General features: G+C 37.1%; 1 protein-coding gene across 1 annotated transcript in view; it reads right to left on the bottom strand.

Moving 5' to 3' along the window:
• The window catches only part of GPC6 (glypican 6), a 1,104,197-nt gene that overhangs the window by 755,395 nt on the left and 323,487 nt on the right, over window positions 1-25,315 (bottom strand). The gene's annotated exons all lie outside the window — the stretch shown is intronic.

Genomic DNA, 25,315 nt, shown 5'->3' with positions numbered 1-25,315 from the left:
ATACCGACCAGATTCCAACATGAGAAACTTTTATTGGCCTGTGTTGTTTCTTAGGAAATGGAGTTTTGAGAACATATTGAAAGTGAACAAAATTACAATATTATTAAACATCTAAATCTGTGTTCTGTTTTCAGCCAGAGTCTGCAAATGGAAATGCATGGGGAATCACTGACCTTATTCACGCCCCTGATATCATGATGGATAATACATTATTAAATTACATGGGTAAATAATGAAGCAATTGTATGAATAGAAAACAGATCATCAAGCCAAGTACACTCAGAGGGAAAAAGAAACTCATGAGCACAATACAAAAGAAAACAAACGTGGCAAGATTCGTCACTGTTTAGGAAAACAGTCTTTCTTTGATAACTATTTTAATTTTATAAACAAACTGTATCATGCTCCAATAAACACGTTTTTATTTGCTTTCAGTATTTTGCTAAGATATTCTACAGCACTCTTTGCTTTAGGGTAAATAAACAAGGGATAAAAATCAAACAATTATGTTCTCTCGTTTTGAAAAATAAACTATGGATTGACTGGTGTATTTCCTTCTACTTGGGAACCCTGGCTGCAATTATTTCATATGGACAATAATGACAGCTCACATTGATTGAGCGCTCACTGAATGCCAACTCCTATTTTGTCACTTAATTTAATTCTCACCTCTGCCCAAGGGGCTGCTCGCTATTATTGTGCTCAGCTGCAGATGAGAAAACGTAGGTATATGGAAGTTAGGTAATTTTCCCAAGGAAATAGTGAAGGGGTTTATACAGACTTCTGAAACCATGGTCTTCAACCACTTGGCATTCAAAAAATATTAACCCTATTAATTTTATTGGAATCATTTTGGGATACATGTATCAAATTTTGGACAGACACACTGAAAGTCTCTAATGGTGTACTATTACATTTTCTGGGCTGTTACACCGTAGCGTAGTTCTAAATATTTTCTAAGAAATGATACATAGTCATTCACTATGTCTTGAAAGATCTCATTCATGTTAACATTGTAGTACAGAATACTGAAGTTCTGACATAGTGTCTGATTATCCACTATCTAATCAAAAAATATTTGAGGAAGGAATAAAGTCTATTACACTCGGAACATAAATGCACAATAAGACTGACAGCTTTATAGCATTTGAAGTTTTGAGCCACAATAACTGCCAAATCAGATTGATGTGTGATCTAGTCAATTGCCTACCAATTGTTCCAAATTGACTAGAACCTTGAACAATTTCTACCATTTTATAGGCCACAATGAACAGAAACATCATTTTTGTAACCTCCTGTAAATCAGGGGGCAAAGCCTACATTTTCAGGGAGGACTGGTTCTCTGTGAAGACGGATCCGGGGGGTGTGGAAACCCAAAACATCAGAGTGGATAAGGAAAGCCTAGAAATGAATGGGTAACAGTTCCCTACCCTAAATGTCTCCTGCAAGGACATATTCTGAGTTATGGCTTCTGAGGAAGAGCAAAAAGCAAGTTCATACAGTAAACTCCTTGAATAGTAATGAAAAAGTCATCAATGTAAAAAAAACTGCATCCTTTCTAGAGAAATGTTGACCAAGGATTGGAATACTAAAAGGGGCATCCGTGGATTCTGTGTGTACCTGCCTGTCTGTCAGAGGGAGAGATTGAAGGAAGAGATAATTAAGATGACAAAACTCCATATAAATAAATACATCCCTGTATAAGAGAAATATTTTCCTTTTTTTCATTTTTTTCAAACCTTATTTATTTTTGAGAGACAGAAAGAGACAGAGCATGAGAGGGGGAGGGACAGAAAGAGAGGGAAACCTAGAATCCGAAGTGGGCTCCAGGTTCTGAGCTGTCAGCACTGAACCTGATGAGGGGCTCAAACCCACGAGCCACGAGAGCATGACCTGAGCCGAAGTTGGAGGCTTAACCGACTGAGCCACCCAGGTGCTTAGAGTAATATTTTCAATATTCACACTGCTCGCTCTCAGTCCCCCCTACCCCTTCATCTCACACCTAGGGCCCAGACTCCCCCACCTTTAGAGTTGATAACCAACAGGTATCACTCAGCCCAGTTCCAGTTACAAACTAAGAATTTAATCCACAAGACCTACCCCCGCTGTTAGTGTTTTACTTACATCCTTATATCATGTTGGCGGCTGCCAAGCATCGCAGGCAGAGGCCAGGGAGTAAGGGATGAAACGGTGAACAGAGAGGCATACACAACTTCATGCCTTAATTTTGGTTGCCTCTTTTCCTGTCCACTCTTTCTGCATATCAGTGACAGCTTCTTTGACAGGTATTCTAGTGCCCATGCATAAAAAGGCAACGATGAAGGAGGTCTACTCCTCACAACTGACAGGTTACAGCTAGAAGCCAAGGCAGTAGAAATGAAAAACAGCATTACCCCCAGTGGAGGCTCTATACAGTCCCAGATACTTGGAAGCAGTTCCCCTCGTTCCTCACGCCTTCAACCATTCCCAATACCACCATCAAAAAAGATGCTGTCAAACTCACAAACCACCAAGTTCACCACGTGCACCTATCTCTCTTACCTAGGTATACACTGGATGAATGATGGGAAAAATTCCTTTTCTTTTTCTGATGATGTCCTTGAAAAATAAATGGACTTTCCAACCAAAATTTTTTTCCCTTCCTTCCCTTCCTACATTCATAGCATATTTGCACTTTCCAATCTATTCCCAGTTTAGAGACAAGAGGTTTGGATATTTGCTTTCTTCTATTTTAACCTCTAATTTTTGACATTCTCTTATTACAATGGAATTCTAACAAAGTGGACAAAAGCCACATGCGGTATTTTATAATCCATTTGAATCTATAGGAAGGAAATCACAATAACACAATTCACTGGATGCTTTAAACTGCTGCCATTCATTTTTTAAAGAGCTATCATATATTTAAACTCTAACTAAGAGAAACTTTGCCGGTTACAAAGTAACCAAGTCAGATATTCAGTATCTTTACTGAGCAGTTTGGATATTATGCTAAATTTTGAAGATTATGGGTTTGCAATGACTCTGGCATTGTGAGTCACCTTTAAAGATGATAATTACAAGTTTAATTTCATTATGTACCTGGTTTATCAATAATTCAATCTGCCTTATAACCCCATAACCTTAACCTTATGACCTCATAAAGGATAAATCTAAATATTCATGTCAGAAATTAATCAGTTCATACAGTTAGCCTTACATAATTATTTTATTATAATAACTAAAGCACTACCATGTACGATAGGACATGACTTCTTCATTATTCTCAAAAATAAAAATACCAGGAAAGTTATATATTATCTAGAAATAACATTTAAAGCAAAAATGCTACATCATTCTACACAACAGATGCTCCACTTTATTGGTTGGACTGTGGTTTTGATTTCAATAGCAAAAATCTAACCTCCCAACTTTGATTCAATCACAGATTGAATTGGAAAACCCATAAAACTTCAAAATTCTCAAAACATTTTGAAGCATTTTAAACTTTCTGCTAGCATGCTAGAATGATTTGTGGCTCTGTATTGAGTATTTCAAAAGATAAAATAGATCTGTAGCTTTTATAGGGAAAATATGATGGAAATGTCATATTTTCTTATTAATGTTTAGGTCATGTACACTCAATGAACATCTTCAATGTAAGTACTATATAATAGGAAAAGGCGCTGGGTTTTACCTAGTTTCAATATGCCATAATGTAGATATCAATCAGTTGTTGAAGTTGTAACTACCTCATGTGCCACACTCTCCAATAAGAAGCCAATGCCATTATCTAAGTCTTATCATTGCCTTAATCTAAAAACTGAGCCAGAATTTTATCCTATGGAAAGGTATTCCAAAGCTTATACAGACCTTGAATGAATAATGTCCATGTAATTTTCCTTATGAAAATGTTCATCCACTTGCAAATAGTGAGATGTTAGACTCTTTTAACAATTAATAATTTATAAAGGTTATGAAATTAGGTTTATGGTTCCAAATAAGAAGTTTAATGGAATATGAACTTTTCATGCTACAGCTGTCTATTGTTAATTGTATTGGAAGCAATCATGATATTCTGAAGTCTCGGTCTACTCAGACATAAAGATATTGATTTCCTGTGGTGACACATTTTACACTCACTAAACCAGTGTTTTTCTGATCATGAGTCTCAATGCACTGATATATAACATGAGATCAATCCAGTGAGCTGGAACCAGCATTTTAAAAAAATGATAAGAAAAAAATATCAAAGTGCATCACACTTAGTATTTTATGAAGCTCTTTTCAATCATATATGTATGCATGTACATATGTGTCTATATATTGTATAAGTACAGGAGATACATAAGTATATATAAACATATAGATGTAAAATATACGTATGCATATATGTGCATACATAGGAGATATACACATACTCCATCCATGATTTATCTCAAAATCACTCATGATCTCCTATTTCCTAACATAATATATATCCTTTTTTATTGTTTATCTCCCCCGACTAGAAAACAGGTGGTCCTAGTATCATTAAGGGTCACAGTAAATGCTCAGTGAATATGTATAGAATATAAACAAATTCATGACTATACAAATATATGTGTGCACACGCGCGCACACACACACACACACACACACACACACACACTCAGGGTTCTGATGTGATATTTATTTCCTTTTGTAAGTTGGTAACAAAACAAAACAAAACAAAAAACTGGAAATGTCACTGATCAGAACCAAACTGTGCTTTTCAGAAAGTCAGTTTTATTTAAAACTGAACCCCACCTTTCCCTTCCTCACCACTGTCCTCCCCTCCAGCTAGCTAAAATCAAAACATAATGAAGTTTCTTCCATAAAATCTACAATAATACACTGTGAAGAAATATCCAGTGAGATCTCTCCACATAGAAGAGATTTGATCTCATGAAACTGATGATCCAAGCAGGGCCACCAAAATGTAAATAAATCACCTCATTCATTCCATCATTCCATAGCCATATTATTGGGTCAAATTGAGAGCAGACAGCCACAGGAGATACAAGCTTTAGGGGAGGAAAGGTAACTGAGAAAGGGCATGGAAGTCCAGGGTAGAAGCACGACACCATAAGGACTGAAAATGAAAACCAGACTTAAATAGTGTTTTGGTTACCGCATCAGAATACAGCCTTGTGAGTAGGGACAAAATAGGAGTTGACCTAACCAGTTTGAGGTACTCTGAGAGCAAAGGGAGTAACAGGGAAAAGATCAGCAGAGGGAAATGAGATTCTGGATAGCCAAATAAAAGAGCTTAAACTTGCTCAAGGGGGTGGGGGGAACAGAAAGAAAGAAGCTACTAGAGGATTTAAGGAGGCAAGGGACCCAGATCAGATTTTTTTAAAGATCAATCACACAGCAAAACCTAGGGTAGGTGGGGACGTTTTCAACCTATTGGCAAATAGACCAGTTGGGGGAGAAAGGAATGAAGGAGGCAAATAAAATAGCAAACAGGAGTGGATTGGAGAAATACTAAGAAATGAAAATGATAAGGATTTGAGGAATGATTGGTTGGAGGTGGGGTTAACAACAAAAGGAGATGAGAATGGAAGGATCTAGGATCACTGCAGTCTGCAGCTTGAGAACCTGGGCAAGGATCTGTGTATGTGTCCACTTTGACCAACAGTCAAGAGTCAAAATTGATTCAGGGTAGTTTCGCCATAAGCATCTTTGCCGCAAGCATTCGAGTCTGCATAAGTAACTGGCACTAAAGCAAGTTTGCATTAAAAGATTTAACAAAAAAACTGGCAGTTTGCTGGTCTCATCAACTGGTTGACAATTTGGTTTCATTTCTCCATTGACGCAATATTCCCATTTTTATATTATATAAGTCTTAGCCCTCATAATGGTCTATATGATGGTGCCAAGGTTTGAACCCACATTTCACTAAAACCTTGAGACATCTATCAACAGACATGTTACAAAATGCTGAGAACAACAGACAAGGCTTTCACAATGCAATACAGAGCTCAATTATAAATATGCATCTTAGTATTCAGAAAATGATACCACTCTTGAAGAAGAAAGAAATCTTAACAACAGAATCCTAAAAGCACAATGCCCAGCGAGAAGACAAATCAACAAGGGAAGGAGGAGGAGGAGGAAGAGGAGAAGGAGAAAGAGGAGGAGGAGGAAGAGGAGGAGGAGGAAGAGGAGGAGAAGGAGGGATGGGGGAGGGGGAGAAGGAGAGAGGGAGGACTAAGCCTTTAGGACTTGCCTTCATTTCTTGGACTATTTGTATGAAAAGTGACAACAGTCTTCAGACAGAGAGGGGTAGGCATATACCCTTGTGTTTGGGAATTCTGTGGAGCTCCCTTTTTACAAAGAAAGTTCCTGTGGAAGCCCTCAAATAGTTTGTGTAGACACTGCAAGATTGAAAGGGAATATTAATACTAATTTCACCAACTTTTTAAAAGACCAACTACAGGAAATGTGTCCCTTAAAAATACTTTATATTTTAAAAATAGCTATAAATACATGAGGGAAGCTAAAGAATGACATTGATTTACTTAGTTATCCTTTCCTTCGAGCTACATATTAATTGCTTTTGTCACTTTATCATTTTTAGAATAATAAATACAACCGATGTGAAGATATGGGAACTCAGGTGCAAAAAAGAAAAAAAAGAATGCATCAGTCGGCCATTGAATGGTGAATGGAAATACATTCCATACATACTGATTCATAAGATGGATTGCTTCCCTTCAAAAAATATCTCCTCAAGACCTGGCACTTCCAAGACAGTATGTGAGAAGCTTCAGTGGATTCAAGAAAACCAACTCGGTCTCAGTCTTCTTAGGCTAATATGCAAGTATGTGGAATTAGCTGAGAACACTAGTAATTATAATACAATATACAGTAAGTGATGCCAGAAGAAAAGTTCCAAGGGCCACAGGCGTACTTCAAGAGAGACATAAGAAACATACATTGGGGAGATCGAATAAGGCTCTATGGAGGAGGGAGAACTTGAGTTGGATTTGGAACAAAAATAGGATGTTGGCAGGTAGCAGCAAGGGCTCTAGGAAAAGCATGAGAGTATGGAGAACAGGCCAATGATGTCATGGGAGATGAGGTTTAAAAGGATTTTGAGACCACACAGAGGAGAGGTAATTAGGGCAGTGAAATAGGAACGTGGTTCTATAGGGCAAGGCTCCCAAGGCAGTGTAACTAACTAAGGGATTCTCCTACTGAAACAGGTGCTGAACCTTTTCATCACAACCATCTCTAGTCTGGCATGCCTCTCCCTTTGGGTTTACCCACTGCCTGTGAAACAGAGATACCCATTATGGGGGTGGGGCGTAACATGTGATGCAGGAATACTGGAAAGGGAAATCCTCTCTCCAGTTGGGTGAGGACCTGTAGGAGGGTTTGGGGCAGAGCCTTTCACAAGACTTCTACAATGCATAGAATGCCGGAGCTTATAGCGCACAGTTCCAGAACATAATAAGCACTCAATAAATAGCTTACAAACACATAATTCTCCCAACTGAAAAGTATCCGTGTTGAAATCCAGTGAAGACAATGTAAGTGGAAAAGCACACGTGTTTTGTTTTGTTTTTTAGGAAACCTAGATTATTTCTAAACAATCGCTAAATTCATTAAATGTAATCATTAGTCCTAAAATATTTTTCTAGTAACTGTCAGCTGATTCTCCCCTGTGGGACATTTCCACCAAGTTATTTTAATTCCAACTGCAAGTTTTGACAACAAAAAATACACACATATTGGGGAAAACAATCTCTGTTGGTAGGAGGGTCAGAATGACTCAATAATTAATTCAGATTATTTCATGGATTTCTGGGTCATTCTGTCTGAGGAGTTATAATAAACATATCATAGTTTTGTTTTCACATCTAAATTTTAGAAAATGAAAAAGAAGTATAAAATATCAAATTACCTGTTTCAAAAAATATATCCTACTTTCATTCAAGAATTACAAAAAATAAAAGTTATGCCAAGATATCAGTACAAATCTCCATTATGTTGAGATCCTGCTGGACCATTTGCAGAATGGTCATTTAAATCGTTGATAATTGGCTTGAAGAATACAACTTAGAAATATTTTTCTTGAAAATCAGAGAAAAGTAGAAAGAAGAAAGCTCTATCTCTAGATAGAAAGAAACTAGGAATTGTGATCTGTTAGATTACATGAAACAGATTTACAATATACACGTAGTCTAACTTCCAATCCAATAAATGAATCATGCCTTACACTGAAACACTGTCGTGTATCAAACTGAATTATTTCCAGCAATATCAACTGACAATTTCAAAAGGCAGCCTATTTTGCCAGTCAAGAGCTCAAATACAGGGGCACCTGGGTGGCTCAGTGGGTTAAGCGTTTGACTTCGGCTCAGGTCATGATCTCATGGTTCTTAAGTTTGAGCCCACACTGGGCTCTACACCGACAGTGTGAAGCCTGCCTGGGATTTTCTCTCTCTCCCTCCCTGTCTGCCCCTCCTTCACTTGTTCTCTCTCTGTGTCTCTCTCTGTCTCTGTCTCTCTCTCTCGAAATAAACTTTAAAAAAAAAAAAAAAGAGCGCAAATGTGTTGTGTATTTGTCCTATGGTTAAGTTAAATGTGTGTCTTCTGCACTACAACGTATTTAACCTAGATGTGGGGTAATCGTATCCAAATAGGAACACTTCTATAACTTAAAAACTAATTGATAATCACACACACATAAACTGTGACCGTCAAGGAAAACTTAAACATTTGATTATCTGCCTTAACTGCATCCCTTAAATATCAAACACCAAGTTACTTCGGGCTTCCACATGACCAAACCTGAAATATATGAAACTTTAGTGGCCTTATATCTTCCTCCCATCCATCCATGCAACACTTTACAATGAAGGTTTATAATGCCCTGCACATGGTGGGATAGGAAGTGGATAGGGTGGGAAGGAAGAGGACTCCATTGGCCAAGCATGTCACATTCTATTTTATTGATGTTCCTCTTAAAACAAGTTGCCCAATTATTTACAATAGCCAAGATGTGGAAGCAATTTAAGTGTCTATCAAAACATGAATGTTTAGGGAAGATGTAGTATGTGTACAGACACATACTATAAAAAAGGATGAAATTGTCCCATTTGCAACAACATGGAAGGTCCCAGAGGGTATTATGCTAAAAGAAATAAGTCAGACTGAGAAAGACAAATACCATATGATTTCACTTATATGTGGAATCTAAAAAAACAAAACAAATGAACAAACAAAAAGGAGAACCAGACTTATAAATACATAGAACAAACTGACGGTTGCCAGAGGAGAGCAATGGGGAGACAGGCAAAATTGATGAAGGGGGTGGGGGGGAGATACAGGCTCCCAGTTATAAAATAAATAAGTCATGGGAATAAAAGGCACAGCGTAGAGAACACAGCAATGATACTGTAACAGTGTTATATGGTGACAGATGGTAGCTACCCTTATGCTGAGAACAGCATTCATAGTATAGAGAAGTTGAATCACTATGGTGTGCATCTAAAACTAATGTAACATTTTGTGTAAACTATGCTCACATTGGAGAAACAAAAAAACAAAACAAAAAAAAACTGCCCAGAACAAAGCAGTTATTCCCATTATTGCCTTATGAGTGAAGAGTAAAGTGGAACTTGATATCCTATGATCTAATGATATTAACTAATAATAGCTTCTATTTATTGGGTACTTATACGTGTCAGGCATTGTCTTGAGCTGTATCTATATCTCTAATATAGTTATTATCTATACATAAACATATGTATTTATCTTTATGTATATAGGTAAGGCAGAAGAGAAACACAAAGTTGCCTCTTTCTCCCTCCCTTCTTTCCTTTCCCACTGTTCTCTTTCTCTCCCTCCCTACCTCCCCCCCTGTCTCTGTCTCTCTCTCCTCCACTGTTCAGCAATAAACATTTCCTGAGTACTCACTAAGAACAAGAGTCTATGCTCAAACCTGGAAGCAGGATAAGAAAACACATTCCAAATTTTTATCTGGAACATACAGGCGTATATCCTTGGGAGAAAATAACTTCCTTTTTCATTCATTTGACTCACAGTAACTTCCCAACTTTTTCTTCTTTTAAACCATTCACGTGTGAGACACAATCCCAGTCCATAGTCTCTTACTATAGGGAGTACTTCTCAAAGTTGGGACAGGATGGAGAGAGCCGCCCAGTAATCCTCAGGTTGTATGTGCCTGTGCTGGTGGTGGGGGTGGCGTGTCGAATGTGCAACCAGCCAAGGTGCTAGAGTGACTCAGGGGAAAGTCATGTGGAAGTGGTTGAAAAGGATCACCAGGTGATTCTAATACACCTACTCATCCTTTACTGCAATTAGCATATCTACTGGCCCGAAAAGTCTATCAAAGTACAAATGAGATAAATTTGGTATGATTTATTCTTAGAAAATCCACAGAGAACTCTGGATATCATCATTTTTCTTTGAAAGTTTTTATTATTCCAGTTGAGTTTCTGGCAAGGAATTGCCATAAAATATACCCGTCTTTTTTTAACATTTATTTATGAATTTTGAAAGGTGGTGGGGGAGGGGCAGAGAGAGAGAGAGGGAGAGAGAGAGAATCCCAAGCAGGCTTCACACTGTTAGCTCACAACCATGCAGGGCTCGAACTCATGAACCATGAGATCATGACCTCAGCCAAAACTCGAAGTCGGACACTTAACTACCTGTTCCACCCAGGCATCCCTGAATACCCTTAATCTTCTCTGTCTTTATTCTCTTGGCACTCCTCCTATCCCCAAAGGTCTGCAAGAATTATGAGTAATGTTTTTGCTAGCATACTGGCTTAAGTATGTTTTTATATAAGCCTATAGATAAATATATTAAAACAGCCCACTGTTTTCTTATTCTCACCTCACCTACCTTCGAGAAGACATTTTTTAATAAATTATCTGTTTCTTGTATCTAGATACAGAAGAATCAGTTTCCCTTGTATAGTAACTATCCCTCTGTTGGCACGCAAGACCTGAGTCGCATGCGTGCATGCATGCACGTTTAGGTGTGCAAATCAGTTCTGAAATCCTTGATCCCATTTCACAATTAGTTTTATCCAACTGGCAGAGTAGCGTGGTACTGAAAACAGACGGGCTCTGGAGTCACGCTGTATGTCTTCAGAAAAATTACTTAACTTCACAGTGCCTTGGTTTCCTCATCTATAAAACTGGGACAAAAATACCCATTTAATTAAATGTTCTAAAGATTAAATGAGTTAACATTTAGAAAGCTCTCAGAACAGCGCCTGACATATATTAAGCACCCAAAGTGTGACAACACCAAATATTTCAAGCATTTCATTGTGATAGTAAACTACATGCGTGGGTGTCTAAAAGTTTTCTGAGTCGGTGATGTAATGTAGTTCACAAGAAATGGTCCTGATCCAGGATTTTATAATGCCAATGGAAGACAATTTTTGACAAAGGATTACATGTTTGCACTAATGTACTTAGCATCAGGTACATTTCCAAATTTTAGTATGACAACTATTGGACATTAAAACTGTAGGCTTACTTGCCTTTAGTGCCATACGCGGTGTGCTTAAAAGTTATTCTTTGTATTTTTTTTGGAGGGAGTAAGATAACATATTAAATCATGGCATGTAAATCGTATTTAAAGATAAAACAATGAAAGAACTAGGCCACAAATATATTTATCTATGGTTTCGATATTTTATACTTTGCACGATTTGATTAATACAATATGAAAACAAATTTGACACAGAGAAAGATTTTTTTTTTCACATTCATTTGATCCTCTTATCTGCCCCTCAAGATTATTTATCTGTGAGTAATCATTTAAGTTTGCCAGTTTTCTTAGTATAGCAAGTCAGAAAGTGGTTGAAGAAGAATGTCCTGGAAAATAACAGTACCCACAGGAAATGGACTTTTCTAGATGCCCAACTCTGTTCCCATTGGATATGGCAATGGAGGATAATCAAATTGTGATTCTGTCATCTTTATTTTAATATTTCAAGAAAGTTCAGTAGAGGCTCACTGAAAATGCTGTTTCCTCAATTCATACCAAAAACAGTATTTGTATTGGCTGAGAAAAATCAAAACTGTTTTCCAGAACCACCGTGGAGTTCTCAAAATAAGAGTCTAGTTTTGCTGAGAGCTTGAAACCATTAGGTTTGAATATTTTATTCTTCTCAAATAGACTAGGAGTATAATCATGATTTGAATTGATTTCCATAGACAGAACAAAGCCTGACAATGTACCTTTTCCTTTCCAATTACATTTTCTTAAATGAGGATACATTTCTTAAATAGACATTCTACGGAATGTCTATTATAGATGACTCATGCAAGAGCTATTAAATTCTCCAAAACTTATAATCTCGGGATATAAAGCAAAATGACCAAGGGGTCCTTATTAATAAGTAACTCCAAAGAAAAAAATTAGGAGAATAGAATCTTGGGCAGAGTTCAGGAACCAAGGAGATGAGAAGGAGCTGAAATCTGGACTAAATTTTTAAAAATCACCCTAGCGAGTTTGCTCCATTACCAAGCTTTTGACAGCAGTTAACGGACAGAGGAGTTTCCTCTCCAAAAGGACAAGAAGCCAGATACACACGTGTATATGCAGTTATATCTCTCAGTTATTTCGTCTGTTGGAACTTTCTGACACCTGGCACCCAGTTACATGTGGTAAGTACTCAGTGCATCACAGGTGAATAAACAAATATCTAAATTTACCTGCAGGCAAATGAGAACCGTAAAGATCTCTAGCCCGTGAGTGATCATGTGAGAGGATCTCACGTCAGATGTTGAATAAGGGTTGTGATAAAGAAGCACGGGACAAAAAATAGGAAAGAGATGTTTTCCTGCTAGTAGAACATCAGTGGAGAATTTATTACTCAATGGATTGACTATTCACCCACTGCAATGTATGAAGGAAGGATACATCATGCCCAGGTCTTACTTATTTTAAGCACCTTGTTTTTGTCCAGTCTTGCCTTTTAGCGAAGACTGGGTAGGTTTGTCACTAAGCTTTCCTGTGCTGTCAGATATGCGGATGTATTATTTTTTCAGTGGAGAAAGAAAAAAAAAAGAAGGTTGGACAAACCTGCTGTCAGCACATTTTTAACTCATTCACTCGCTCCTGGACCTTTCTCCCAAGATCAAGATTTTTTTGTACAACTCAATGCTGCTAATCCTCTGTACCTTCTTTCTAGAGATTTTTAAAATAGGGCATTCCGCCCCATAAAGAGCTTTAAATAAAATTCTGTTAAATAACATGATTGTGCAGTTTCACAGGGTGTAAGCCAAGATACAGCTAAAGACCACTCCCATCTTTTCCACAATCAACAAACTGAGCTGCAGTAAATTTACTTTTCTCTGCAACGTCATTAGTAATGATGTTAGCAAGAAGCCACCTAGCATTCATTGTTTAGCATCTTGTAAAGTTCCTCTGCGAGGACGAAGTCCCCAGGGACCCAAAGTTCCTATGATCCCTGGTGTCAGCAGAACCTGAACTCCATCTGTTCTCTTTGCCTAGCCCGGGGGCAGATAAGTAACAGCATTTCTGTAACTCAGTACTTGGTTATTCATTATAAGTTACTATGCTTAATTGCATATGAGGCGTGCTGCACCACAATTTTAAGAACGAGAAAGAATGATTTAGGAATTTATGAAAAATGGCTTATGGTGATTCTCCCAAAGGACGTGTCCCAGGCACTCAATCTTGTAAAGGTAGTTTTAAGGTGATTTCTTGCTGAAAGATGCTTAAAAAAAATTCTTGACACATGGGGTAAAAATGAAATGAGCTACTCTGTAGATGAATTGAATTTGCTATGCAGTTGTTTGTGAAGTGTTATCTTTCTCTTGATCCCAATCTTCCATTTCCTCTTCTGTTGATATTCTAATGGTGATTACTTTTCAAGTGGACTGAAATGGTTTTTCTAAAAGGACAGCTAACTATGCTGATATTTTAAATTAGGCCACCACTCATTTTGACATTTTCATTTTTATTAATTAAGGGCCAACAACACCAACACAAATACCTTAGGAAGACATTCTTTATCTCTACCACACAGCGCTGGAGTGCCTCTCTGCTCTCTGCTTCCTCCCTCCCTAGGTCATCTTTGACCCTACACTCTGCAAACACTCATTACAACCTTCAAAGAATTCAAGCAGGATCACGTAATGGCTGTTTCTTGAATTCCTTCCTTTCCACCATTTTTATTTTAGACAAATCACAAGAACAGGATTTCAAGAGTAAGCAGACTGCCTGTAGTGACTTCAATTTCAATGCTCCCTCAAAATGCTCTCAATTTCGTGCTTCCTGGGTCAACTTTATTTATAAGAAAATAGATCCCTATGAGCAAATACTTGGACTTGATCTGCCCAAAAATCTCAGCAATATTATTTTAGGGCATTGATAAAAATTTTGATGTCCCTATTGTTACCAATATTTGAGGAGTAATCAAAGTGATATCTCAAAATAAAACTTAAAGAATCAATAAAATACATACTTCTGCCAATAATTCAGGGGCTTGTTTTTCTAAAATGCATTCATATTCAGCAAAGACTGCTGGGAGTTATCACAGGAATTTACTACATAATTTTAAGCCAATAACTGTAAATATGATCACGAGGAAATCATACTTGCTACCTACTATGTTGTAATGATAATTTTTTGTTATCAAAGACTTCTAAAGCTTTCAACATGTTAAAAGACGTCCCAGGAGGGGTATGAAAAGTAGAGCTGTTGTCACTCAGGTGTCTCCAACACAAGGGTGACCAGAGATTATGGTGATTTCAGAATTTCCAAAGTTTAATAGTTATTATTGAGGAAAAAGAACTGAGAACTATGCTAGAAACAAAATGATAGAAAGCTATGGACATCTACAGTTCTGAAGCCATTAAAACCCCAGTTTAATTTCATCCTATCATCATTATCATCTCCTTGTTTTGGATAAGGTATGAATGATTTGCTGCTTGTCAGCTAGGCGGAAGAAATGTGTATTAAAATGTTGCAGGTACATGCCTTAGTTTAACTTTGTTACTTAAAAGTTCTATGATTACTAAAGCAAAGAAAGAAACTACAACTCACTTTTGCTTTGAGCCTCATTTTCTTCTGTCTCAAAAGGAGGTTTAATAATGCTATATCCAATCATATGAAATTATAGTTGACTCTTGAACAATGTGGATTTTAACTACATGGGTCCACTTACACATGAATTTTTTTTCAATATATATATAGTATACCATCATAAGTATATTTTATTTTCCTAATAACTTTCTTTTTAAAAAATGTTTATTTATTTATTTTGAGGGGTGGGCATAGAGAGGTAGAGAGAATCCCAAGCAGGCCCCACACTGTCAGCACAGTGCCCGATGAGGGGCTCAATCTCATGAACCATGAGATCATGACCTGAGCCGAAATCAGGGATTGGATGCTTAACTGACTGACTGAGCCACCTAGGTGCCCCAATTTTCTGAATAATTTTCTTAACATTTCCCCTTCTCTAGCTTACTTTATTGTAAGAATACAGTATATGATACATATAACATACAAAATACATGTAAATCAGCTGTTAATGTTATTGGTAAGGTTCCAGTTAACAGTAGGTTATCACTAGCTGAGTTTTCAGGGAGCTAAATGTTATACACAGATTTTCAACTGCACAGAGGTCTGTGTCTGTACCCCCAACTTTGTTCAAGTGTCAACTGTATTCATTTTGTGAAACTAAAACAGTCAAATACGAGCAATTTCATAAGGTTCAACCAATATTTCACCAAGTCATCAAATGAGACAAGGTACACGATAATGCTCATTAATTGCAAAAGCTAATAGAAAGGTAAGGTGAAGCCATGCACTTGAAATCTGAAGTGGTGCTTACCCACACGATCAAATCTCATCTATTATTAGTGGAACTTGGGAAGGGGTTGGGGTAACCGAGCAAAGGACGGATTTTTCAAGTAGAGATGATTTGAGGATGAGACACAAAATGAATATTCATAACAGAGATATCAGAATATGTATAAAAAGGGCCCTGTGTAAACATAATAATTAGGAGATCATTCATGAATGTATGTTTTCTCAAAGGAAGACTGCAGGAGGCCCACACTGAGTTAGACAGCATCCTCAACTTCTTGAGTTCATTCAGCTATCTCATCTAATAAAAGAAGGGTAAAACTAGGGAAGTGTAATGACACTTACGGTCTTAACTCTTGTAAATTCACACTATCCATGTATAAAGGCAGTCCTCAGAAGATTCTATCAGCAGCATTCACTGGTGGGTCTGTTTTGATCTCCCTATGATCGTCTGACTATGGAGTGTCCAGACATTTGGTCAAACATTATGCTGGGTGTGTCTGTGAGAGTGTTTCTGGAAGAGACTAACATTTGAGTTGATAGACTGAGTAGAGCAGATTGCCCTCCCTAATGTGGTGGGCCCCATCCAACCCACTGAAGGACTGTTTAGAACAAAAAGGCTGACTCTCATCCAGGTAAGGGAATTCCCCGTCTGACTGTGTGATGGAACATCAGCATTTTCTTGCCTTGGGACCTAAACTGACACATCAGCTCTTCTTGAGAATCCAGCATGCCAACATTCAGACTGGAACTTATCCATCGGTTCCTCCAGTTTTTAGACCTTTGGATTCAGACTGAGCTACACACCCAGCTCTCCTGGGTCTCCAGCTTGGTGACTGTGATCTTGGAACATCTCAGCCTCTATAATCACATGATCCAATCCTTATAATAAATCTCTTCCTCTCTACACATATATGTGTATCCTGTTGATTCTCTTTCTCTGGAGAACCATGACTAATCCTTGCCTCCAGGGCCTAAGAATCAACATCAAGCTGGCAAAGACTGTTGTTCTGCCCTTCCACTTGAATAAACAAGGGCTGTATACTCTTGCAGTACACACTTGCCAGTCCAAACATTAGTTGTGACTAGGCAATCACTCAATATCCTCCCCACCTTACCCATTCCCTGCCAGTGCTCCTGGCAGCACTTTCTCTCATCTCCCTGACCCCTGCTCCTTCACCCTGCGTGCCACATCCACGTCTGAGTTTTGCCAGCACACAAACACTCTTCTGATATGTTGGACTTTGGTACTTCTTACACGGTCTCCCTCACTGCTCCTCTTAATGAGGACCAAGGCATCTATATCTCAAGACTCTGATCCCACTCCTGCCTTGCCTGCTACGAAAATTCAAGGGAAAAGTGCACAAACATTAGCCCTCGCTAGAGAGTTGAACTATGCAATATCTGTATGACGTAAGACAGCTCTTACCTTTAAGTTATAGGATGCCTCGAATCAGATGGTAGATGTTGCACCTATATTCTCTATGTTTCCAAAAGATTATGCCATATAATGAATGTGCATATTACTGAAGATACAATAACTCTTTAATTGCATTAAGAGTGTGTGTGTGTGTGTGTGTGTGTGTGTGTGTGTGTGTGTATATATATATATATAAATATAGTTTTCTGAATTGAAGAATTGTAATGCCATCCATCGGAGCATACACTTTGTTGGAAGACACAATAATCCTACTGTATAATGATAGTATAGATATATGATATCACTTACCATTCTTTGTAATATGCCAATCAGTCATACGTTTTAACATTATGTGATACTGAAGAACAAAACAATGCGCAGATAGAACATTATGTTTCCATTCCGAGAAAGAAAATAGTTCACTTTAAATTGCTCATCACCTGCATATGTACAACTAGCAGAAATAGACTTTATGGAACAAGACATGAAAAGATTACTATACATTCTTTTATATATTGGAATAAAAAACAAAAAGAAAACTAACACATATAAGCCCTGGAAGCAGTTAACTGATACAAATTTCCCTGTACCTATACTTTGCTGAAATTCAAAGAGAAGCCACCATATTAAACATCAGTGAAGTTTTTCAATACTGTTGGGCATATTGTTTTCAAAAAGTTATTTTGTGATTAGAAATTATATGTTCATTTATTTAAAATAAATATTGTTCGGGTGCCTGGGTGGCTCAGTCGGTTAAGCGTCCAAATTCGGCTCAGGTGATGATCTCACGGCCCATGGGTTCAAGTCCTACGTCCGGCTCTGTGCTGACCGCTCAGAGCCTGGAGCCTGCTTCAGATTCTGTGCCTCCCTCTCTCTCCCTGCCACTCCCCTGCTCATGCTCTATTTCTCTCTCGCTCTCTCAAACATGAATAAACATTAAAAAAATAAATAAAATAATAAAATAAAATAAAATAAAATAAAATAAAATAAAATAATTAACGCCAACTAGTCCCAGAGCTACAAGACATTTAAAGAAAATGGAAGCTGTCCCCTGAGTATTCAATTTGCTATATATTGGGCAGGTTTCTAAACTCTTTACTGTCAAATTATGTAAATTCTCCATAAGATGCTCCAACATTGGTTTTATTTGCAAGAGACACATATGTGAATGTCTCTGTGGTGGATGCCCTGGTTAACAGATTAGAGGAATTATTAAGAACGTTGAAAGACAAGTTACTCTGTACACAGAGTATGCTTATAAAGGTTGGGTTTCACTTATAAAGATTTGGTTTTTTTACTTTTATTTTTAAGTAATCTCTATACCCAACAGGGAGCTCGAACTTACAACCCCAAGATTCAAGAGTTGCACACTCCACAGACCAAGCCAGCCAGGAGGCCCTCAGTTACAGATATTTTTAATTATAACATGTTTATGCAATGATATCCTCCAATGCAGAGCTACAAAAACTCAGTAAGTGAGCAAACTAACCTCAGTATATCAAGTACTTGATCAATTAACCACAGAGGATTGAGCACACCAGCATTTAAAAAAATAACTTTCCAATTCACATAACTTAATATTCTTAATGTATGTTTTGATTTATTCTTGGCTCATCCATCCTAATGGGATCTTTTAGTATTCATGTAGAAATAGAAATTTCACCATCAGTTTTAATATCTATCATACAAATCGAAAAAGTCTTTCCATTTTTCGCTAATGCAGATTCTAAATCGAAGTGGACTCTTAGCTATGGAATATTATTAACTGACCACATCTCACATGATTAAAAAATTTAAAAAAGCCAAGCTGATCTTCCTCCTTTTCAGCCCATGAGAGCATGATGTATTCTCCTAATGTGTCTTCACTTACAGCCCCCACTACATACAGACACACTCTATGTAGGCTCCGACTGATCCGTTTCTCAAATGAACAAGTGGGGAAATTGAAGCACAACACTTTTTAAAAATGTTCGCTGTAAAATTAAATGATAATATGATCACATGGTATGCATCAAAACGTATAAAATGGTAGATAGTAAAAGTGCCCCTCCCACCTCTATGTCTATACTCAGTTCACGTCCTTTACAACAGGTAATTGTCATAATTTCTTACTTTCTCTCCCCAGAACTATTCTATTCATATAGAGCTAATATAGACATGTACATAAGTACACATATCACAAATGTATGTATTTTCCACTTTCTTTATATGAATGGTATCATAATATACATATTGGTCTGCACTTAGCTTTTTTTCATTTAATATCTCAGTAGAGAGAAAGCTTTTTTATATTTGTATTGCTATTATAGAATTGCATTTTATAAACACAACAGAATTAATTTAATCATCCCCAAGTATATCTGCAGGGAAAATTCTAAGGAGTAGAATTTGGGGTTCAAAGTGTAAACTGAATTTGTCATTTTTATATACACACCAAATAATCAGGATACCTTCTACCTGGCAGCCTCTAGGCTCAGTGTTTCTAAGAAGTAAGTATTCACATACAATTACTTTAGAGTGTTCTAAGCACACGTATACCTATGAAACTGGATCCAAGTGATTACCTAGAAAGAAATCTGAAAATTTGAATTTTAATGTTCCTTTATCTTCTGTCAGTTACAGTATAAATAATTTACATTCAATAAAAATTAAAGCTTGAATTGTTAGTTTTGCATGGAATAAAATAAAAATAAGTTTATATACTGTTTTCATGGTTCCAGCTTCTCAAAGGATGTCACTTAACTGTGTTTACTCATATATCCATTCACAAACATTTTACTAAGTATTCTGCATGCATTTTTACCATATTTATTTGAGATGGATTCCATTTTTAACAAGTTGATAAATATGTGACATGTAAAATATATATATTAATTAAAAACAAAATCAGCACCATTATTCACACATGTAGAAGCTAAAATCTATTTTAACCTCTCTAATTTTAGTCAAGATAGATGGAATTACAGTCTTCTTTCAACTGTACTCAAAGGCAGTTTAATGGGCATTTGTGTCTCCTTGCCTCAAAGTTTGCTTTATTTCTTTTTCTTAAAAGTCTAAGAACAGAACCCAAGCCTGCATGATTGCATCCTTCTACATTAGAGCGATCTCTTTAATATTATTTATTTGTCTTTATGAGTTATATTCCAATCAATACATGTCACAGTCTGTTTTACCTCAGTGTTTGAACTTTAATTCCCTTCAATGAAAATACTGTAGAGACTATTTTTATGATCCTTGCTTATCACAACTCTTAGGACAATATTTGTTTTCAAATAACCAACAGTTCTATTTACTGAAGATTGTCAAATATCTCCTTTTGATACCTACTAAATATGGATTTCTGGTCCCAAAGCTAGCTTAGTAGTAGACAGTTAGTTTGGAATAATCTCAAGTAATATCCTTCCTAAGGAAAAAGGAAGTAAATATTTATTTAAAATAATAATGACATTCATTTATTATATTGCTATTTTCCAGCTTATGAACAACTAGAGCTTATAGAAAACTTACAGGAATTTCCAGATATTTTGAAGGGAATTGAATTTTAGGAAAGGAAAAAATTAGGACAAGGACTCAAATACATTAATGAACAAAACTGTGGTTGGGATATACCTATTTTACCTCTGTCAATTTGAGACTAGAGCATACTTCCAACAGAAACAACACAGGTAAAAAAAACCCTTTAAAAAATATACTGTTGCCTGGGTGGCTCAGTTGGTGGAGTGACCGAATTTGGCTCAGGTCATGATCTCACGGTTCATGGGTTCAAGCCCCATGCCGGGCTCTGTGCTAACAGCTCAGGGCCTGGAGCCTGCTTCAGATTCTGTGTCTCCCTCTCTCTCTCTGCCCTGCTCATGCTCTGTGTCTCTCTGTCTCAAAAATAAATAAAAACATTTAAAAAAATTTAAAATCTAAAAACTGTGAAAACCAGAAACACTAGCATTAATCCAAACGGTGTTAACTGATAATTAATTTCCACACTGATAGGATGTTACTTATAATCTATGGATCTCACAAAGAGAGAATATCCCTGTTTTATTGTAGAAATATTAATACACTGCTTGACTCCATTGGGGATGTTCTATTCTATATTGCATAGACAGTGAATTAACTTTCTAAAATAAACAAAATTCTGAACTCTATAACATATCAGATTCTTGGGGCCCTAGTTGAGCAGCTGTGAGCCTCAGTAATCCAGGGATGCAAATTCATCACACTATAGTTATCACATACAATATTTCATTTTATAATGTGGATATGAAATAAAGCATCTGCCTTTTTTTAAAAAAAGTCAATTCTTAATCATGTGAGCAACAATACAATTTCATAAATTGCACAACTATGCAGAATTATACCCATAAATGTGTAGAATGGTTGCAAAGTATAAAGAAGGCTATTTCAAACTACAAGATAAAGCCTTCTTGGCAACTTTTATGATTTCCTATTAGTCATGTCTACTTTCTTGGCTAATCTATGACTAATCTACATAATTGCACATAAGCATCTCTTTAAAATAATTGGTATGTATTAGTAAGAATACTCTTTTTATCAAAAAATCCTTTCTATGCAAAGAAAATGCATAATTTTAAAAAACAGTCAATTCACATATTCTTTCCTTCACGATACAGTATTTAACAGAGGATGGCATGTTAATTTTTAGTCACAATAAGAACGATATTACTGAATATATTAAAAAACACAATGCTATATGTCTAGGCAGCCATTATTTATAATCACACTTCTTTAAAATATAAGCTTTTAGAGTGACACTCTCTTTTCATGCAAAAGAAAACCATATTTTAAATAAATGGAAAAACTCCTGAGGTAAACACGTTGGTTTCTGCTTTCATTAGATAAGACGAACATGAACTGACTATTTAGCTAATAGTTCTTTGCTAACAGCTTGGGTATTATACAAAGCTCACAAAACTATTAATGGAAACTCACAGCTCTGTGCCTCCTATTTAGCAAGCTCCCATCTCTACTATAAATTACTAACTCTAGTATAATTGCAAATCTAAATAAATTCCCTGGTGATTACAGATTACAGTCACAAATCCAAAAAGCTACAACCACAACGCACTTTCTCCAGGAAAATTAATTATTCCAATTCTAGGCAGCTCAATAGTCAGAATTCAGCCACCAGCTGGCTAATATGTACAGTCTGAGCATTTACCAGCAGGCTTCTGCATTAGTAACAGCAAGATTCCATTTCACAGCAGAATGCCACAAATGCTGTGTATAAATGATTCGCTCGCGAAGAGTCCTCAAGGCATAAGTGTTTTATCCCCTTAAATGTTCAGGCTAACTTGCTCCACATGATGTCATCAGGATTAATTCTGAGGAAAGCAAACAAAAGGTGTAATGTACTACACCGTGCAGAGTATGAAGAAACAGGAATACTAGCATTTAGAATGGCTGCATCTTAGGGCCTCAAGAAATTGGTTGATCAATGGTTCAAATGGCCTTATTCCAGATTTCCAAAAACTGAGATTCAGAGACAGTAATACGATTGTCTGAGGCTCCAACCATCAGGGATCCTGGATCCTGGATTACAGGTCAGGGTCCCTCACTGAGATCAGTCTCCTTCTACAAAATGAGAGGCACTTACATTGAGAAATGGGCTGCTTTGGTTAGAATTCACCAAACTAACTATGATTTCCTATGATGTGACTGTGGATTAAAATGACCTCAAGGGTGAGTTTTATGGTTTGCAAATTATACATAATAAAGTTGTTCAAAAAGCAATGGGATGGAAGGATGGACACATAAATGGACAACAGACTTGTAATAAAACAAGTTTGGTAAAATGTAATGGAAGAATAATGTAGGCACTGGGTTTAGAGGTATTCACCACAAATACTTTTAATTCTTCTGTATGTTTGAAAATGTTCTCAATAAAATGATGGGGAGAAATGAAAAGATGATGGGCATCGTGTCTGCAACTTAGGCTCAAAAAATTCCGCAAAGGGGCAAACATGATAAAATGTTAACCACTGGTGAATCTGGGGGAGGGTTATAAAGGAACTCTTTGTACTATTTTTATAACATTTCTGTAAATTTGAAATTGTTTCAAAACATGGTTAACAAGGGGAAAAATACCTGGCAGAAACTAGCGTGTTAAGGGTCTTGATTTTTTTTTAAGGTAATTATATTATCTTAATACCTTGCTGAAGTATTCTCCATCACACCATACCCATTCCCCACCCCTTTTCCTCAAACACATACTCATATACAGTAGGCTTTCGGTTATAACATTAAAAAACAAAATCACAAATCCATGGTTGGAAAGTATGGGCAGAAGACAATCAGTATGAGCAAAATTTTGAATGAAATGTGTTAAGTAAATATACATACACATATACACCCACACATAATATCTCAATAGTCATTCTTTTTTAAGAAGCTTCCAGCATTGTGTATCTGTGTGAACAAACTGAGGGTTGCTGGAGGAGGGGTTGGTGGAGGGATGGGTTTAATTGGTGAGGAGCATTAAGGAGGGCACTTTTTAGGATGAGCACTGGGTGTCATATGTCATAGGAAAAAGATGAATCACTGCGTTCAACTCCGGAAGCCAACACCACACTGCATGATAACTTGAAAATAAATTTTAATAAAAGGAAGAATACTGGTTTTTTCCTCAAAGACAGTTTGTATTGGTAAAAACCAACCAGCAAACAAACCCCCCACTTTTAAAGAGCTTCTTGTTATGCAAGAGGGAAGCAAAGATCCTTTTCTAGAATCCACACAATGGAGACAGAGAGATACACAGTTTTGCGTCAAAATGCAGACTCACCTTCTTAATCTAAATTTTCTGGGGTTAGGAACAGCTGCTGTTTTCCTATCTCTTTCCTTAGAGGAAGGGATCCTGAATTCCCAAGAAGGGAAAGATGATAAAACCAATTTCTTGAAGGAGGGCCATTGTTCATCTGGGCTATAGGCTCTGGGGAGACCTAAGAAGCAAGTAAGTTTCTGAAAAGAACCTATGAAGTATCACCTTGCTCTCATTTTAAAGGTGGAAATGTGTGTTCTCACACCTGAGAAACCATGTAAAGCATTCAAGTCTGGACTTAGCTGTGTGTGTAGGGGGCTCCTGGGTCAGGTCCCTGTGCACCATGGGATGAAGGAGCTCTGGGAAGGCTTCTCAGCCTGAGGGGAAATCCTGGCTTGAGGCATAGGAAGAAAGGACCTGAAAGGGAGTCAGGCAGGGGCCTAAAGCAGGACTTTGGTGGGAGGCTGTGTGTAAATCTTCTTGTAAACCTGAGGAGGGGAGCTTCCTGTGGTCATGCAGCAGGGGGACAGTGGCCCCTGAGCACAGGGCAGGTCTGGGATATGGAGGGGAGAGGGTGCTGTGTACAAAAACAATAATATGAACCACAAGACAACAAAACTTGGATGAGATTTTCCACAAAAATGTGGCACTATGAGTCTGTCTTTGTACTCCTTCAATTAAATAAAAATATTAGAGCTGGAAGATATCTCAGGGTTTATCTTGATAATCTGCTCATTTTACAGATCATAATAATAGCAGTAACATGTTGATAGTGCTTATGAGACAAAAACTGTTCTATGAATTTTATGTAAACTAGTTCTTATAATCCATCCAATAGCCTTGTGTTGTAAGAATGATAGTATCCGCACTTTGTAGATGACAAAACTGAGACATAGACAGAAGTCACTTGCCCAGACTGCACAGCTAGAAAGTCAAAGGTAACAAAGTAAGGCACAAGCAGTTAAATTTCTTATTCAATACACTCAGCTGCCTTTTAGGGAATCAAGTCTACAGTCCAGGAGTCCGATTCTGTCTCGAGCACCCCCCGACCCCGTCGTCCACTAATCACATTATGAAAAGCAAATTAATCTCTGAATCTCTGAATCCAAACCCCAAAAATGTGACCATGAAATGTGCACACAAACAAATATCTATTTTACAAAATGCCTAATATTCAGTACTGGTAAATTCTGTCTGAATGAAAAGACGCTGTCACGTCGTGGCACAGAAGATTTCAGCGCAATATGTAAATTATAAAATGCATGCTTTATTGTGGTAAGGTTCTGGAAATT

This window comes from Acinonyx jubatus, chromosome A1, assembly GCF_027475565.1.
Source record: "Acinonyx jubatus isolate Ajub_Pintada_27869175 chromosome A1, VMU_Ajub_asm_v1.0, whole genome shotgun sequence".
NCBI lineage: Eukaryota > Metazoa > Chordata > Mammalia > Carnivora > Felidae > Acinonyx > Acinonyx jubatus.
The sequence above is the reverse complement of the archived record's forward strand: the minus strand, read 5'-3'. Positions and strand labels throughout refer to the sequence as shown.